General features: G+C 51.7%; 1 protein-coding gene across 7 annotated transcripts in view; it reads right to left on the bottom strand.

Annotated features, from left to right (window-relative positions):
* PTK2B (protein tyrosine kinase 2 beta) overlaps positions 1-19598 on the bottom strand; it is a 115478-nt gene that overhangs the window by 88539 nt on the left and 7341 nt on the right. The window lies entirely within an intron of this gene.

Here is a 19598-nt window from a genome sequence, read left to right on the forward strand (position 1 = left end):
ATGCATTTACATTTAGCCACATTGTGTGTCTTGATCACAAGGACCCTCCATGGTTCCAAAGGCCATCACCTCTTTAACACCACATGGCTGACCTGGGGGTTTCTTCCAGACCCATCTTTGTGGTTCTCTAGCAGGGCAGGAGAGTCCAATGAGCCCTGAGTGTCAGAAGCACATGAAGACATTGCGTTGCTCCACCTTGATATGACATCATCACTAGGGCCCTACCAAATTCACAGCCATGAAAAACGCGTCACGGACCATGAAATCTGGTCTTTTGTATGCTTTTACCCTATAGGATACAGATTTCACGGGGGAGACCAGCGTTTTCCAGATTGGAGGTCCTGACCCAAAAGGGAGTTGCAGGGGGGGGGGTCGCAAGGTTATTTTAGGGGGGTCGTGGTATTGCCATCCTTACTTCTGTGCTGCCATCACATCTGGGCATCTGGAGAGGGGTGGTTGCTGACTGAGGGGCCAACTCTGCAGGCAGCAGCGCAGAAGTCAGGGTGGCAATACCATACCACACCATGCCATCCTGACTTCTGCACTGCTGCTGGCAGTGGCTCTGCCTTCAGAGCTGGGCTCCCGGCCAGCAGCCGCCGTTCTCTAGCTGCCCAGCTCTGAAGGCAGCACCGCTGCCAGCAGCAGCAATGCAGAATGAAGAGTAGCAGTACAGCAACCCCCCTTGCAAAAACCTTGCAACCCCCCACTCCACCACTCCTTTTTAGGTCAGGACCCCTACAATGACAACACCGTGATATTTCACATTTAAATAGCTGAAATCATGAAATTTATGATTTTTCAAATCTTATGACCATGAAATGGACCAAAATGGACCGCAAATTGGTAGGGGCCTAATTATCACCCGTCAGGGCAAGCACACTGATGTCTTGATACTCAGGTGCTGGCAGAGTAGAGGAAGTTCAGGAAAGGGCAAGGAAAACGGTCAGGGCAGAGGTGGGAAGGGCTGACTAATGGAGAAGGATTGAAAAAGCTTCCCAATTTGTCTAGCGTGGCTAAGGCATCTGAGGAGTGTGAATGCCAAGGTAGTTGTTTCTGGTGGTCGAAGTGCAGGGACAGGAGCAATGGGATGAAATTAAATGGGGAACACTTCGGCTGGAAGTGCACGCTGGCCAACCAGGCGGGTTTTCTGGGTGCTCCTAGTTGTCTACGCTCCTGGCCCTTTGCACACTTGCCGCTCCTCATCCTGGGTTTAGGGACAGACAGGGAGTGACGCACAGAGCGTGGTTGGGGGGCAGGAGCGTGGGGAAGGCGCTGGAGGCCAGGGAGAGGTCACCTGCAGATTCCCACAAGTCCACTTCCTAGTCAGCAGGAAAGGGAAGGGGTGGAACGGCCCCCAACGGGAAGGGATGGAGCGCTCAAAGAGGGACTCTGCAGACAGTGAGGGAGCCAGGAATCCCAGGGCGGGAAGGAAGCAGCAATGCTCCAGGTGCCTTTCACGGAGAGATCCAAGCTAGATACACAGAACAGATCGGTGCTTCCCAAACTGGGGGGCACCAGGCTACTTCAGGGCTAGGTGGGGAAGGGCACAGCGAGGCAGCGTAGATGGGGAAAGCAGCAGGAATCCTGACGGAGGAGACCAGGACTGGCGGGGGGGGGAGGTGGTGGCGGGTTTGTGAGTCAGGATTGAGGGGCATAGGCACAGCTGTGTAAAGGGGGAATGGAGACACACCTGTATCATGAACTGCTTTGAAACCAGGCTGCCCTAGAAGCACAGTGAAACAACACGGATGCCAGCCTGCAGCAGTTAATCACGTGACTCCCTCACAGGAAGTCTGGCTTCCACAAAGCAGAGGAAATGACACATGACACATGTTCCACTCTGACAGGTTTCAGAGTAGCAGCCGTGTTAGTCTGTATTCGCAAAAAGAACAGGAGGACTTGTGGCACCTTAGAGACTAACAAATTTATTAGAGCATAAGCTTTCGTGAGCTACAGCTCACAAAAACCATTTTCCACCAAATGCATCCGATGAAATGAGCTGTAGCTCACGAAAGCTTATGCTCTAATAAATTTGTTAGTCTCTAAGGTGCCACAAGTACTCCTTTTCTTTTTATGTTCCACTCTGTAGCAGATGATTCCCCCGGGGTGGGGGCTGGAGGAGGCCTCTAATGGCAGGTGCAGGGAGACACCAGCCCATGAGACCGTCCCCATCACCCTAGATTCCCCCAATATTGGCCAGGCCATTGAAGTTTGGCTGGGTCTCTCTTCCCACCCAGATTTGGACTAGGCTGGTTCCCAGGGGCTATCCCTGCGACATCTGGAACCCTGGATCCGAACACAGCAGTGCTGTGGGGCCTGCACACCCCACCAGAATGGACAGCACCTGCAGACCTGGGGCAGAGACTGTAGGCAGCACAAGGAGCTGAACTCTTCCCGCTGGTGAGCCAGACATGGGGCCAGCTAAGTGTGACTCAGCAGTGTCTGCCTGATTGTTGTTTACAGCCTATGCTGGGGCTCTGGCAGTCCCAGGTTCAAACCCTGTTGCACCTGACAAATATGAACTAACTCCAGTTCACAGCTGTGCCCAGCGAAGCGGTGAACTATCATCCCCAGATGGGGAAACTGAGGCACAGAGCAGCAAGGAAGAAATAGGCTCATTTGGGGAGCTGAGCTGCAAACACCACAGAATTCAGCTGTGTTCAGATCCAGGGTTGCGGCTAGCCCAAAGCCTGGACTTCTGTCTCCCAGTCCCGGGCTCTCACCACCAAACCAAGGTTCTCTTACAAGGTCACTTATTAACCCCTGTTTATTTAAACAGGCCTCGCCTGGGAGCTAATAATAAATGCCAGGGGCGTTCTAACGAGCCTCCTCGGGGTTCCAGGGGATGCAAAACCCTAATTTCCCCCCTCGCCCAACAGCTCCTGTCAAACCCACGCTCTGCATCTCAGCCAAGAATGGGTGAAAACAGATCTTCTTGTACCAAGCACAGCAGCGTAACCATGTTTATTTGGAGCCGATGAGAGGACAAAGCAGGGACCATCTGGGAAGCAATTTATCACCAGCTGGTGGAGACAGCATCCTAGAAGGCAGCTGCTTTCAGCTCAGGCGACAGGCATCTGAAGAACTGCGCAGCCCTCTAAAGGTTCACAGTGGGAACCCCAGATTCACAGGACCAGATTGCTCCCATTGAGCCGGACCCCCGCTCCCTCCACGGTTAGCCCCACTGATTTCAACAGGGCTACTCATACAGCCTGGGCAAAGGGTGAGTGAGAACAGAGCCAGGCCCACAGACTTCCAGCTCGGTCTCGCAGACACCAATGGGGTCACTGCATTTACACAGGGGGGAGTGAGCCCAGATCAGGCCTCTACAGTTTAATGGGGCAGCTCACTTTGTATTTACACCGGGTTGGGGGGAGGGTGAGCGAGCTCAGGATCGGGCCCACCACACTGATTTCTCTTGCCTTTCCCAGCGTCTCTCCCAGACATCACGTATAACATTGGAGCCCCTAGCCTCGTTGGCAGGGGCGTGGAATTTGGCCCCAGTTCGCCCCGCCCTAATCCTTATGCTCAGCACTTTCCTTCAGCCGGGAGGGATTTCGGGGTTCAGTGCTGGGGAGTTGGTTTGTCTCTCACTGGACAGGGGCCCGCACCTCACCAGGGGTATGATCACAGCTGCCCCTCTTGTGTCTCTGTCCCAGCTGAGAGCGGCCAATGAGGCAGAGCCCCCTGGCAGTGCCCTCTCCAGGCCAGGGTTGAGATACACCTGTGATGGTATCTCACAGTTTTGGGGGTCCAAACCCCACTGAAATCAATGGTAAGACTCCCCCTGATCGGGATCAGGCCTGTAGTGAGATGGACACACCTCGGCTGAAGGGAACTGGCCTGAGACCTATCACACTCATTGCATGTAAGCCAGCAGCTGCTTCCTAGGCACTGTCCCTCCCTGGGGAAATGCAGCTCCACATAACCCCTGAGTCAGGGCAGCGACTACTGCTACAGTGTCCCCTTTGGCATGACAGCCACTTGGGGACTGAATACAGGCGGTGCTGAGTGCACACAAAAACCACCAAGCCAGCCACACACGTATTCACACCACCACCTACACAGATCCAGCCAGCTTCCCATGTACACACACAGACATACAGCCACACGCTTGCACACAGAACACCCATCTAGATACACACATCCATCTAAAAACACATGCACACCCATCTAGGTACACACACATCTAAATACATACACACAGAGAGTACACCCATCTAGATAGATACACACCCACACCCACACACACACACACACCCATCTAGATCCACACACCCACCTCTAGGTACACATGCACACTGATCTAGTTACACAAACACACACATCATTCTAGACACACATACACACAGCGTATACCTATCTAGATACACACACATCTAGCTACATACACACACAGAATACACCCTACACTCATCTAGATACATACACACATTCACACCCCAACATACTCATCTAGATATACACCCACCCAGTACACCCATCTAGACACATATGCACACCCACTTAGACACACGCACGCACACCTCTCTAGATACTCACACACCGCATGGCCACATGCATCTTCCCAACTTTACAGACACAGACACGCCCTGCCACGTGCACACACATACGTGCCTACCCCCAACCACAAACACACCCTCACACCCCCCACGGCACCAAGCCCTCACCAAATGGAAAGGAGCCGTGGCCACAGTCCCGCCTCACAAGGCCTGTCCCAACCAGCCTGGATGCTGCTGGGCACGCAAAGGGCAGACGGATCCACCAGACTGCTCTGGTCCTGAATTGCCTCCCCGCATCAGCCAGGGCTCCTCTCCCCACTGGCTGGGAGGAAGGTGTTATCGGCCCCATCCCATCCTCCCGCCCCCCGCTACGCACACACAGCAGCCTCCACCACAACCCAGCTGCCGTCCCCGTGAGAGGGGTGGCTGGCACCCCCCATCCAAGCGAGAGCGGCTTGGACAGTTTCAGCGCCTCTGCCCCTGTGCCCTAGGGGCAGCTGCAGCTCTTGTGAGGATCCCAGCCGATCACAGCAGGCACGTGGCGTCCCCTGAACAAGGGACAGGCTGGTGGGAGCGGTGCTACCTGTCCTAAACTTCGCCCAACTCTCCCAAATTGCCCAGGGCCCTAGAAATCCCTATCCTGGGTCAGACTCAATGTCTCTTCTGTCCCCAGCACCAGATCAAAGCCCCCTTTACCACAGTGCCGAGTCAAGTACCTGACTCCCAATGAAATCAGTCGGAGCTATGCACTCAATACATTTAAAATAGGGCCCTTCGTGCCTTATCGTCTTTAATATACTTTTCCTCACCAAACCCCCTGAGGCAGGACAGGGCTATTAGCCCCATGGTACAGAGGGGAATGTGAGGCACAGAGCAGCTAAGTGACTCACCTAAGGTCACACAGGGGTCTGTGGCACAGCAAGGACATGACCCAGGTCTCCCAAGTCCCAGATGAGCAGCCTAATCACGGGACCCTCCTTACTCACTAGCTGCTTCAGAGGAAGGTGCCAGACCCCCACAGCAGGCAGTCGTGGGGTGACTTGCACCTCATGAAGGCCTCACCCTAATCACCAATACTTATAGAGTGGGGTCAACCTTGACACGTGAGGTTTTATCTCCCTTCCAACACTAGCGCCAGCATGAAGGAGCATGCACTGGGGTTTAGGGGACCACTGTTTTAGTCCCAGCTTGGCCTCTTAGATGTGCCTCGGTTTCCCCATCTATAAAAGGGGGATCCTGCCCTCCCTTTGTGAAGCCGTCTGAGATCTACTGAGGAACAGCTGCGTGGTGGTGATACCACTATTTCCCTGGGGCTGCTAATCAATGCCCTGCTCTTCAGCGGGGCCATGCTGGAAAACACCAGGATATTTCCCAACTCCATGATGACTCTTCGCTTGTAGGAAATTGCCAGGACCCTTGAGCTCTGGATTCGCTGCGTGAGCGGCACCGGGAAGGAGTTCCCACCACAGAGGGGGGAAATTCACTCCTGGGCAAGGGGACCCAAGGCAAGGCCAAAGCACGACTTCTGTCCTGTCCACCCTCTGCTGAGACAGCTGTGGCAGAGAGCCTGATCCCAACCTCCCCCCAAAGTCAGGGGAAGACTTTCCACTGCCTTGGGATCAAGCCCTTAGTATCTGGTAACGCGAAACCACTTTGTTCTGATAGGAGGCCAGGGCTGAACTGAGCCCTTGGGGATTCTCCTTATGTTTCATAGGTCTGCCTGCTTGGGAGATTATGCACATAAGATTATGATGTTCTCCTATTGACCCTTTTTCATCATGGGCTTGGTGGACCATTGGTCTGACCCAGTACGGCCATTCTTCAAATACAAGCAAGAGGGGTTACGAAATGGAAGCCGGAACACATTTCGCACACCGTGTTTCACAATGTTAACCTGCGGAATTCACTGCCACAAGTATCTTAGAGGCCGAGTCAGGAAAGGATCAGACATTTATATAGACAATAAGAACATCCACTGTTGTGTTAGACAGTAGTGTAACAAAGCATCAGTGGCAATGGGGGAAAGACAAACACTAGCTCCTGTAAGTTACATCTGAAGCAGCTGGTACCAGACACTGTCAGAGACAGGATACTGGATAGGCCACCAATCTGGGATGACGTGTCCTATGTTCCTGTTCACCCAGCCCACGAGATCATGCCAGAATAGCAGGCCCACGGGTTTGGCTTCTCAATCGCATTCAGACCCCTTCCAGCATTTCGCTCCCTGCTTAAAGCTCTTTGTTTAACTGTCTGTTCTGAAGCTCAGAAATACAATCGCTTGTAACAGCCGCTCAGCGCGCACGGGAGAAATTAGGCAGCAGAACAAGTGGCGCTCCCCTCCTCCCATCTCCGCCCCCACACCTGGAACAGCAGCCTCCATACCCAGGGAAAGGGTCAAAGAAACTCCCAGCGAATTAAATTTAAAAAGAAAAAAAAAAATCAGCGTTGGCACTGAAGAGTGGAAAGTTGCTCTTGCTGCACTCCTGAATTCCAGCACAGCACATTGTGAGGGGAACGCATCAGCCAGCCCCCTCCTTCACAGCAGGGGGCGGTGACTCATCCCCAGCTATTGTGGGGGGGCCTTGTGCGTTGGCATGTTAGCATCAATTGTTGGGTTTGCAACTGTAGCCTTCCCAGGAGGCACAATACCTGTGCAGAATAAGATGCTCTCTGGAGAGATCTACAAGCCCATGTCATGAATGTTTCTGCAGCGTTATCATGACTGGAAGTATCAGCCCAGCTCTCAGGACTCCTGGGTTCTATTTCTGGGTCTGCCACTGACTAGCCTTTGACAAATTCACGAGGCCAAAAGTTTCCAACTTGGGTAGGCCTGACTTTAAGCATCCAATTTTGTACATCATCCCTCTATGTCTCTAATCCTGTGTGTGCCTGATTGGAGGAGTCTAACTTTGTACCTCCCCTCTCTAGGTCTCTATTCCCTCTGTACAAAAATGAGGTTAATAATAGTGTAATGAACCTGGCTGGTGTGTATGTCTCTGTGCAACACTGCTCTGTACTGGATGGAACTGGAATGTCTCAAAAGTGTGTCCTAGGCCCTACACTGCTAATAGCTGACAATGATTTAGCTAAGCCAGTAGGGACTTGGGCTCTATAGGCAGGAAAACTGGAGTTCTATCTTTGCTCCTGTCATGGTGCGCAGCCAAATAACTAAAGGAGCTGCTTGGAAATATGCAATTTCAATGAAAGTTCAGCTTTTAAAGAGATCATATTTTTCCTAAAAATGTCCAGGAAAACCATATGCGAGTTCCAACCCATTCTAGTAACTGCAAAGTCCTCCAGTGCCCAGATTTGTTACAATTCCTCCCCTCCCTGCCCGACAGGAGTGGTGCAGGACTTAATCCATCTGCATTTGCTACCCTTTGTTAATACTGTAATTTACAAATTACATTCTCTAGACCCTTCTCCATCCCCAGCACTCACAAATTAAAACATAGCCAACGCAGCGTCGACGCAGAGAACTTGTCAATGAATGAGCTGGACCCCTTTGGTGATCAGAGTTAAAATGGTCTAAGGGCCTAAGTCACTAAGGAGCTTTTGAAAATCGGACTTGGCTCCCAAGTCTCATAGACTTTAAGGCCAGAAGGAACCAGCCATGATCATCTAGTCTGACCTCTCCTGTACATTGTAGGCCACAGAACCTCACCCACCCACTCCTGTAACAGACCCCTAACCTCTGGCTGAGTCACTGAATTCCTCAAATCATAATTTAAAGACTTCAAGTTACAGAGAATCCCCCATTTACACTAGTTTAAAGGTGCAAGTGCCCCATGCTGCAGAGGAAGGTGAAAAACCCCCAGGGTCTCTGCCAATCTGACATGGGGGAAAATTCCTTCCCAACCCCAAATATGGTGATCAGTTGGACCCTGGGCATGTGGGCAAGACCCAGCACCCAGGAAATAATTCCCTTACATGCTTTTGCCAATGTGAGCTGTGGGCTCCAGGCTCCAAACATCTGCGCCAAGCGTTTGGCAGGCCTCACTCACACTCCCTGGGGGGCATTTGCCCACAATCCCAAACCCCACCGGCTTTTGGCCCCCGGGGGCTGGGTTTGCACCATCACTGACGCAGTGCTACAGGTCCGTGCGGTGCTGTGCAGACAAAGTGCAAGAAAAGGTCCCAAATCCTGACTGGTGCAGCCCAGGGATGGGCAATCAGGGGTGCCCGACAGCTCTTTGGAAGTACTCAGGCCCAGATGCTCAAAGGTATTTAGGCCCCTAACTCCCATTGGAACCTGGTGGGGGCGGGGGGCAATTGATGTCTGTAAGTGAGGAGCGAGGCAAAACATCCCCATAAACACCAAGTCCTACTGCACAGAGCTAATATCTGACCCAGAACCGCCCAGCGTACAAGAGGAAGAGGACACTGCAGCCTTGAGCAAGCGGAGCTGGTTGCAGCAATCGCAGATCCTGCGCGTGTTCTGAGCTCAGCTCTTTCTCGGACACTGCAAGCACAGGGCGCGAGTGCTGCTCACATGCACATGCTCGAGCTAGCTTGGATCTAGCCAACTCTGGTACCAAGGCTGTGAAGCCACGGCAGCAAAGGTAGCCCCATGAGCAATGACCTGGGGGCAGAGGTGTGGGTAGGAGCCCAGGGCTGGGATAACAGGGGGCTGCGGGTCGGGATTGAGGGGCATTGGCAGAGGGGTGGGTGTCGGAAGCCCAGGGTTGGGATAACAGGGGGGCTGCGGGTCGGGATTGAGGGGCATTGGCAGAGGGGTGGGTGTCGGGAGCCCAGGGCTGGGATAACAGGGGGGCTGCGGGTCGGGATTGAGGGGCATTGGCAGAGGTGTGGGTGGGAGCCCAGGGCTGGGATAACAGGGGGCTGCGGGTCGGGATTGAGGGGCATTGGCAGAGGGGTGGGTGTCGGGAGCCCAGGGCTGGGATAACAGGGGGCTGCGGGTCGGGATTGAGAGGCATTGGCGGGGGTGTCGGGAGCCCAGGGCTGGGATAACAGGGGGGCTGCGGGTCGGGATTGAGGGGCATTGGCAGAGGGGTGGGTGGGAGCCCAGGGCTGGGATAACAGGGGGCTGCGGGTCGGGATTGAGGGGCATTGGCAGAGGGATGGGTGTCGGGAGCCCAGGGTTGGAATAACAGGGGGGCTGCGGGTCAGGATTGAGGGGTGTCAGCAGAGCTGCAGGGAGTTATACCCATGTTATTAGCCCATCACTTTCACAAGAATCAAAACCAAAAATCCAACAAATGCTGAAATACTAAAAATAAATCCAACTCCGCAATGAAACGTCCCCTTGGGGAGGGGAACCCACTTGCAAGGAGCAGGGTGGGCGTGTTTCCCGGTAACCTTTATCTGCGGGAAGGAAGGAAGCAAGCAGAGGAACGCTTGAGTCCTGTTCTGCACCAGGGGAAACTCTGGGAGGTGTGATCACAGGTCCCTCATTGCCCACTAAGCACGTTGGCTGCTAAGCACAATGGTCGCTAAGCAACCAAAGTGAAACCAGGTGTGATGCTGCTGTCTCATTTGGTGGGAAAAGGAAAATAAAAGGGTCTGTTTTCCATATTTGGCTGCTTCTGAGAAAACACCAAGAGCAGCAAGAGACAGGCTGGGGTGGAGGGACGAAGCTGGCAAGATGCAACATCCCTGGGATGCCCCTGTGAATCCCATCAGCGAGCCTCCTGAAGGGCACGCAAGTGCAGCCTGGCTTGGCGACTTTCCAGTCACTATCTTGCAAACCCACAGTATGATGGGGACAACACAGAGCTCTTCCCAACCAGCCTCCCCTAATGGTCCATTTAGCCTGGTATCCTTCAGGGAGCAAATAGTAAAGCCCCCAGGATGTCCCATAATAACTTTGGGAGCTTATACAGCACGTATAGATCTCAAAGCACACTATGCAGGTGGGTGAGCATCATCCTCGGCAATTTAAAGATGGAGAAAGCAAGGCAGGGCACGTACTAAGTAATCCGTGTAACGGAGTGGCCTGTCCCTTTAATGGCCAGAGGCCCTCGGCCCAACCAACCCTATTAATTTATCAGACCCAGCGGGGAACGGGGGAGAAGGGGGTTTCAGGTGACCCCCATAAACAGCCAGTAAGTGGCTCAGCTGAGAGGCCTGCAGGTGGCTCTGAAGCAGGGGAGCAAAGGGAAGCTAAGACCCCCTTCCAGCCCTGAAAGGGACCGGGGGAGAATGGCTGGAAGCTGTAGCCCAGGGTGGGTAGAGGGACTGCTTTTTTATTTTGAAGAATAAAACTGAGCTCAAAAAGAGTCTTGAGCCTGGCTTACAGCACGGGCCACAGTGGGGCCCTGAGCTCAGTTGGGGGCCTCTAGATTTTTGTCCTAATGATTACCTCATTAATTAGGCTGGCTTATCTCCTGAAGCGGGGCAGGGGGTGGGAATTTTACCTCCCTTCTAAAGCTCTTGTTTATTTTTTTTAGGCTGGGATTTTCTTCAAAGAAGCCTACATTTGAGTTCCCAAATCCCATAGCCTCCTTTGGAAAGGAAACTCGGGATATTTTTGTTACTCCTATATCAGGCTGGTTCTTTTTTTTTTTTTTTTTTTTTAATCCTACTGTGCTCTTAGCCTCATTGAGATCTTGTGGCCATGAGTTGCACAGGCAGCTTTTGCACTGTATATAAGTCTTTCCTTTTCTCCCTTTGGAATTTGCCACCTTCCAGGTTCATAAAATGCCCTTTTGCCTTTGTGTTAAAAAAAAAGGGAGGGGGTCAAATGTTCAAAAGCGCTTAAGTGACATCTACATGGTAGCAGTAAAAAAAAAAAAAAAAAAGCAGCCCCAGGGCAGCAAGTCTCAGAGCCCAGCTCAGCCGACTCGGACTCAAGCTACAGGGCCAAAAATAGCAGTGTAGACGTTCCTGCTTGGGCTGGAGCCTGGGCTCTGAAACTCAGAGAGTAGGGGAGGGTCTCAGAGCCTAAGAACTCCCATTGATTTAGGCACCTACAAACCTTTGTGAACCCCACCCTTGGGCACTTTTGCCCAGGATCAACACATGTCCCCCAACTGCCTTCTCCATACCATGCATTATTCCGTATACCTTTGCCACATCCTCCCTTATTTGTTACCTCTCCAAGATAAAACATCCCAGGCTTTGCAATCACCAATGTGCTCGTCTTGTGATTAATATTTTGTTCCAGCCTCAGTCAACAGCAGTAAAATCGTTTCATAACACATGGGAAAGTTGACACTTCCCAGGATATATCTGCTGTCCGTGTTTTTGGCAATTCATTTCATAGTTTAATTAAGTATTTTGTTTCATTTATGATCATTAGTAACAACTGTTGTGTATTATTATGCTCTTTCCTCGTCGTGAGAGGTCTGGTAGATTTTACAAGAAGTAATATTATTATCTATCAGACCTGGCTATGTCTAGTGATTACAGCTGCTTAGGGATTCGCCCACAGAAAATTCAGCTTCCTCAACACTGAATTTTCCATGGGAAAATTTTGATATTCCAAAACATTTTCAAGTGTTCATAGGGAAAACCAAAAATGAAATATTTTGTTTGGGGTCATTTGGACCAAATCAGAATATTCTGATTTTTTTGTTATCTGACTTGAAACACTTTCAGATCAGTTCAATAAAACATTAGATTGAACATGAGAACAGCCATCCTGGGTCAGAGCAATGGGCCATCTAGCCCAGTATCCAGTCTTCTGACAGGGGGAAATGCCAGATGGTTCAGAGGGAATGAACAGAACAGGGCAATTTTGAGTGATCCATCTCGTCATCCACTCCCAGCTTCTGGTTGTGAGAAGCTAGGGACACCCAGAAGATGAGGTTGCATCTCTGACCCTCTTGGCTAATAGTCACTGATGGACCTATCCTCCATGAACGTATCTAATTCTTTTTTGAACCCAGTTATACTTTTCGCCTTCACATCATCTGCTGTCAATGAGTTCCACAGATTGACTGTGCACTGTATGAAGAAATACTTCCTTTTGTTTGTTTTAAACCTGCTGCCTATTAATTTCCTTGGGTGACCCATAAGAACATTAGAATGACCACACAGGTCCATCCAGCCCAGTGTCCTGTCTTCTGACAGTGGCCAATGCCAAGTGCTTCAGAGTGAATGAACAGAACACAAGACCCCTTGGTGAAGGGGTAAATAACAATTCCCTATTCACTGTCTCCCCACCAGTCATGATTTTATGGACCTCTCTCTCATGCCCCCTTTGCATTTCCCCATCCGTGCACTGCTTTATGGGAGTTGTAGTTTAGACCCCCATTCTCTCCTATGGGATGGGCTCCCCAAAAGACTTAAAAAAACAAAAATAACCAGAGTTAAAGCAATGATCATGAAAGCTCAGCTGAGCTGGATAGAGCACATTATCAGAATGGGTGATGGCAGATGCCCAGAAAAAAGTTTCTGTGGTGAATTGAGACTCAGAAAGCACAGGAGGGGCAGTCAACGAAACCCCTAGAGAGGTATCATTAGGCTGAATAGCACCTCACGTAGCACAGATACTGACAACGTCGAAGAGGCAGCCACGGACAGATGTGAACGGAGAGCAAGTAGCAATAAAGGCTGCAAAACTCTGAGGAAGCCCGACGTGAAAAACTGAATGAAAAAAGGGCCAACCAACATGCCAAGGCTTCCGTGGGAGCCTGCACATTCCTATGTGACATCTGTTCGCGATCCTGCTCTCAAGGATCTGACTATACAGCCACAGGAGAACACATGCGAGGCCATGATGTCATCACTGGATATGCTTAAAACATGCCCATAACACAATGCAGATTTCCCTCTGACCGAGCCGCCTGGTGCATCATGAAAGTCCGATGACTCCAGATGCACTATTGGTCCAGTCAGAGTGTTCGGTCCATAGGGCGAATGAGGGCCTCAGTCTCCCAAACTACATCTCCCGTAAGGCAATGCACCAGCATGGCGAAAATGCAGTTTAAGATTGAACTGGCTTGAAAATAAGCATTTTGTGCCGATCCAATAAACCCAAATGAAACACATCAATTCCAGGACTGTCAAATGTTTTCTTTTGATTGAAAACGTTGAAACAAAATGTTCCCCTATTTCCAGATTGAGAGGTTTTGGAACTGCCGTTCCACACAATAGTTCAAAACTTCAACTTTTCCTCCCGTTTTGGGATGAAAACAAAAGTTGGAATTTCCCATGGGTTGGAAATGCTGAATTTCCCGCTGCTCTCTGAGTGACCCTTAAGGCCTCACCCAGACCCCACTTAAGACCTATTTTGGGGTGTACATGGGCTTTAAACGGTGCATTTGTGCTGACACTCCATTCAGGGGCAAATTTTACCCTTTGTAAGTCAGATTGTAACACACAGCAGCGGCTACACCACAGAAAAGCAAAATACCAAATGCTAGCAATAAGTGATGGCATTTCTCCCTTGGCTCAAGTAGCAGAGGTGTGGGCTTCTGAAGATGAAGGAGAAGGATCATCTCTCCAGTGGGGTAGAATTTATCTAGTAAATCTGCCTGGAGCCTGGAGCGCACGAACTCCCTACAACCCTCCTGTTACAGGGGTACTTGAGTTGCGTATAGTGGGATTCTCGCTGCAGAAAGATGTGGGAAACAGTAGCATATAAACAAGAGCATACAACCCAAGACACGACAGGCAGCGAGTCCCATCCGAGTTGAGCCTGTGGCGAGACTGGAGACGGGAGGAAACCATAATTGGCCAGAAAACAAAACATTTCAGTTTGGATCAGTGTAAACATTTTGATAAAATTGAAATGTTTTGTTTCACACCTTTACATTCCATGATAATTGAGAATAGAATATATAAAACTCTATGCAAATGGCGTTTGGAAACACGTTGAAACGAAACCATTTGATTTTTGTCCCTGGGAAATGTTGCTGAAATTGACACCTTCCCACAGAATGATTCAATAGCACCGAATAAACGTTTTCTGATGGGGAAAAGGCTCCATCGGAAAATTCTCAGCCAGCTCGAGTCATGACAATTGGATGCGTATTCAAAGGACCCCCGGCTCAGAGTCGTTTTTGCAGTTCGACCTGTCGTAGTGACAGGTCTGGAGGGTGGAGATTGGGCCAGAGATCGGTATGGCCTCTTTATGGGAACGTGCCCCATTCCCCTGTGACGGATACGATCCTGCCTGCTGGGCTTGATGGGGATCAGTTGACATTAATAAAAGGACGGCAAGAAAGCTCCCAGCAGAGGGGGAGGGGTCCTAGTAGATCGATTACCACAAGCCCCGAATGAAAGGGGCAGAGAGCAGGGAAAGGCCTATGCCAGGCAGCCGAACTTGCTTCGTTTGCATTGGACAATAAAGCGAACGACTGAGAAAAAGGCATGCAGCAAGACTTGAGAGGTGGCGTCTGTCCTTACGGGCCAGGGAGACAGGACTGACTGGGCAATGAGAGGGGAAACTGAGGCCTGGCACACTTGCCGAGTGGTGACCGGCCAGCAGAGGAGACTTGGTGACAGTGAACCCGGCACAAGGTACAATGCAGCAAGCTGGCACCTCTGCACGCTGCAGCGTGGACAACGGATCCCTCCAGGTGGAACGTGTGCAGGCCCAGAAACTAGAAAGCCTGCAGGCACCGCTTGTCGGGATGCTGTCGAAGGAGCAGCCGGGCAGAGGTCGCACGAGGGGCCAGGCTTCCAGAGCTAGGAATCTGCTGGCTGCAGGGCGAATACGCTGAGTGGGTGTTCGCAGGTGCTAGATGGCAAACTCCACCGTTATCTCCAAGGAGGTACGGCTGTACTGTGAAAGCACAACACAAACGCAGATCGGTGCCAGGGCAGGGGCAGGGTAAATCAAGGAAGATCAACACTCGCTTTCATAATAGCAGGTGAGACTAATGTGAGATCCCAGAGAGCTCTCCGACAAATAGTAATACATGATGCATCTTCAGAAGCGGATTAACTACCCAGGAGATGGAGTTAATGATCCTGACCTATTTCACAGAGGGGGAAACCGAGGCACACACAGGGCAAGTGGCTCGCCCAAGGTCACAGAAGACGTGAGCATCTGTGCCAGAATTAGCACCCATGTGTTCTTGGCTCCCAACTCCATGCTCAGATCTCCAGGCCGCGCGGCTTTTGTGATTACCTGCCTCCGATTCCCGAAAGAATCTCAGCATCTCTTGGGACGGGGTGAGAGACTAAATTAAAGCAAGTTGCCCAAGTTCTAGCAGCTCCGTGTGGAGCATCGACACCAGGTGGCTACTAGTTATCTATCTGCAAGTGAAACTTCGATTCTATTCATCAGCATAGGATTTGATAGCTGCTTTCAACTTGGAAGGGGGATTCCAAAGAGGATGGATCTAGACTGTTCTCATTGATAGCAGATGATAGAACAAGCAATGGTCTCAGGTTGCAATGGGGGCGGTCTAGGTTAGATATTAGAAAAAACTTTTTCATTAGGAAGGTGGTGAAGCACTGGAATGGGTTATCTGGGTGGGGGAAGGGAGGGAGATCTCCTTCCTTAGAGGTTTTTAAGGCCCAGCTTGACAAAGCCCTGGCTAGGATGATTTATTAGTTGGTGTTAGTCCTGCTTTGAGCGGGGGTTTGGAATAGATGACCACCTGAGGTCCCTTCCAACCCTAATCTTCTATGATTCTTTGATTCTACAGCATCTAGACACTGCATAGACAGAGGCCTACCAAGGTTTGGAGGTTAACCCAGGTTAATCCATATGCTTCATGCACTTAGACGGTTCCATGTGAAACTCACCCCCACCATGGGATGTCAGGAAGCATCAAACCGGGGACCTCCAGCACCAAAAGGACAGGCCTCTGTCGTTTGAGCTAAAAGAGCAGCTGTCTCCTCTGATGGCAGGGGTGAGCTCTTCCTCTCCATGTCACATTTAGCCAGCGTGTTACAGATATGGTTTTTGGGGTCCCAATCCTGCAGCCTTTCCTTACCAGAGACACCCCTGCTTGCATCAGGAGTCTCATTCGTTTCAATGGCTTTTCATGCCCTAGACAGTGTTACAACATGAGTCACTATCCTGGCTTAGGCCTTGCTGAATTCCTGACAAATCAAAAATATCAATTCTGACATGCCACCACGGTGCCTCATGAGGGATCTAGTTCGGGAGCTTCATTCTCCTCTGTGGGCTGGGCTCTCCAGCTGGATGTCATCTCCCAGGATGCACTGCCTTCTCTCACCAAGGGGAGAAATCAGAGTGCATCATGGGGGATTGTAGTCTGACTGGGCAGTCCAACCTGTAGAGGGGAATTGGGAGCATGAGACCCCATAACTATAGCTCCCATGAGTCACCATGGTCGCATTTCCAAATTGAAATATTTCAGTTTTTGATTTGTTATTGAAAGTTTTTCCATGGTTGTCAAAATTTTCTGTGTGTGTGGGGGGAACTTTTCCAGCTAGTTCTTCCAGCAGCTCAGGGAATTACTGCTTTATCTATTGCATTCCTGCCATAACCTGTAGGGTTACAATGCTGGGGCATTCCACAGACCCGTACGTTATTATAATTTTAAATATAAGCAAAGCTTGGTACAAAGGCCTCGCTCCTGCGTCAACCCACTGTGAGTAATAATTATGCCGAAGGAAAAGCAAAGTGATTCAGAAGACATTGCCTTCCCTGCCCCGTCACCCCGAGGAGTTTGCACAGTGAATGTTAATAATAGCCCAAACGTGAAGGCAATGGAAAAGCAGAACTCGGAGGAGCGCCTGGGTTCCACAGGACAGGGCGGAAGGTAAAAATTACAAACCCAGAGCCGGAGAGCTTTCAGAGCAAGCAGGAGCAACAGCTGGGGAGGCTTTCCCATTCAAGGGGACGCAGAAAAAGCCCGAACGCTTTATTCAGCAAATGCACTGGGGAGAGAAGAAGGGGAAAGACACTCAGGCCAAGCAAAGTGCTGCTCTCAGGGCTTCCCAGTGTCCCACCGGCTCTAGAAAAGCCATTCACATGCCCACTGCCTCATCTGCACAATGACCCACGGAGAACCTGGGGATCTCGGAGAAACGGTCCTTTACCCTGCTCTCCCACACACACATGGAAATCCAGCATCTCTCTCCCACACACACACACACTTATACACCGAGTCTGTCTTTTTCACACACCCTCAATGAACGGCCCACAGAACGCGTCTGTCCCCTGGACACCAGTAAAGACACACAGTATTTCTCTCCCTCTCAAGCTCCTTCAGACACATACTATCAGCTGCAAGTTTTAACTCCAGATCTCAAGTTTAAAGGTGTTTACCTCTCTCCCCCTCCCCCGATTTTGGGCTAGGGACCTGCTGCAAAGATGATATCGAGGTGCACAGATGGGGGAGGGGGAACTGATTCAAGCCTGTCATAAGAATCTCACTGAAACACAGAGGCCGATACACACCTTCTCATAGGTCTTGACCACCGTTCTGAGATGATCATAGCACCCACAGATGCAGACACAGATAAGCCTGAACATCTAGCCTGCGCAAACAGGGCCTCAATGCACCCAGCCAAGAACACTGCGTTGCTTTTAATAACTCAACTCATGGGGTGGTGAAAACAAATCCTTCTCTCCCCTCTCCGTGTACCAAGGGGAAACTGAGGCCCAGGATTGCAGGATAAATAGGAAGGATGGCCCAATGGTTAAGGCACTAGTCTGGGACCTGGCATCCTTGGGTGCATCACTTAGCCGTCCTGTGCCTCAGTTTCCCCTTTGTTCAATGGGGACATTAGCCCTGCCCTGCCTCACAAAGGCATGTGAGACTGCGTACATTGCAGAGCGTGAGGCACTCAGATCCTATACAAGCCCCTGGGGGAAACAAGGCTGAACAGACTGCGGGCCTGGAGCGATTGAGCACCATCTTCCCCGGTCGGGTGAGAAGCCCAAGCTTGGGCTGACACACACAGACTCTCCAGCCGGGGCTGCAACAGTCTTGCATCTTCCGCGGTTCAGCACACGCTCTCCAAGGGTGACACTTGCACGGATCCTAGCACACAGTGTGGGAAAAGCCGGGGCCATCCGCAAGGAACCTTCCCCCCTCACCGAGCACCCTGCAGCATCCCAGGGCAACCCAAGCCAGGCCTTTGTTTCTAGTTCTGTCATGCCTCTGCGGGCAGCTTCCTGGGCCAGATGCTTCCAGGGGGTAAACAGGCTCCCTGGGCTGCAGCGGAGCGAGGCTGGTTTACGCCAGCGGAGGCTGTGGCCCTGGAGGATGAACCCCGAGGCTGCGTGTTTCTGCTATGAATGGCATGCGCTGGGCAAGAGCCAGCGGCATCGGTAGCAAGGGGGAAGGCCAGCCACGCTTTCACTGCAGGAAGGATCGGGAGCTTTTTCAGCGCTGTGGACGGGGCTTTCCCAGGGACCACATTTCATGGTATGAGGGGGTGGGGGAAAAGGCCAGCAGGCGTTTTAAGGAGACTTATCTCCGTTGCCATCTGAGCTCTGCAGACGCCCCCCTCACCTTAGCTTCTGCGGCCTTTAGGGATCAGAGGGGAAGAGGCGAAGCAGGGAAGGAATAAGAAATGAGAGGAAACCGATGGAGCATGAAACGCCAGGAGCTTGTGTGATTTCCTCCTCACTATCAGAGCACAGGGGAACTCCAGACAAAGCCACACGCTCGCTCAACATCCCCTGAGAGCTGGTGAGCCCTGTGTAGAGCACAGAGGTTTGGGCCCAGCTGAGCTGAGGTGGGTGGAATTGCACTTTGGGACTTGCCAGCTCACAGTCGGCTCTGGTTCAGGCTCAGGGAAGTTTCCAGTTTGTATCTCTGCAGCTACAGGCGGCGTTTGACCCCCTGCCCCTACAAAGCCGACAGCAACCCAAGCAGGGCAGGATCCACTCCACCCCCAGCACCCAAGGCAGGATCATTCCCCGCTGCCTGTTCTCCAGTGCTTTGGCCAGCACGACTTGCGGGAGCAGCCACCCCTCCCCCTGGCAGACCCTCATCCCCATCGCTCTCGCAGGGAGGAGGAGCCGTCTGATACCCAGCCTGCGCTCTCCCTTTGCTTCCAGCCCTCCTCAGCCCATCCCCTCCGCGGTGCTCACAGCCTTCATATGGCAACGGGGACCCCTCTCTGACTAAGCTTTCACAGCATGTCCTCTAGGATCCCGTTCCAGACAAGAGTCCCGCAGACCACCCCTCCGAGGCAGGTCTCTCCCCGGGGGCAGCCTCCACAAGCCGCCGGGCCACGGGGACGGACTTGGCC

This window comes from Dermochelys coriacea, chromosome 3 (assembly GCF_009764565.3).
Source record: "Dermochelys coriacea isolate rDerCor1 chromosome 3, rDerCor1.pri.v4, whole genome shotgun sequence".
Taxonomy (NCBI): Eukaryota; Metazoa; Chordata; order Testudines; family Dermochelyidae; genus Dermochelys; species Dermochelys coriacea.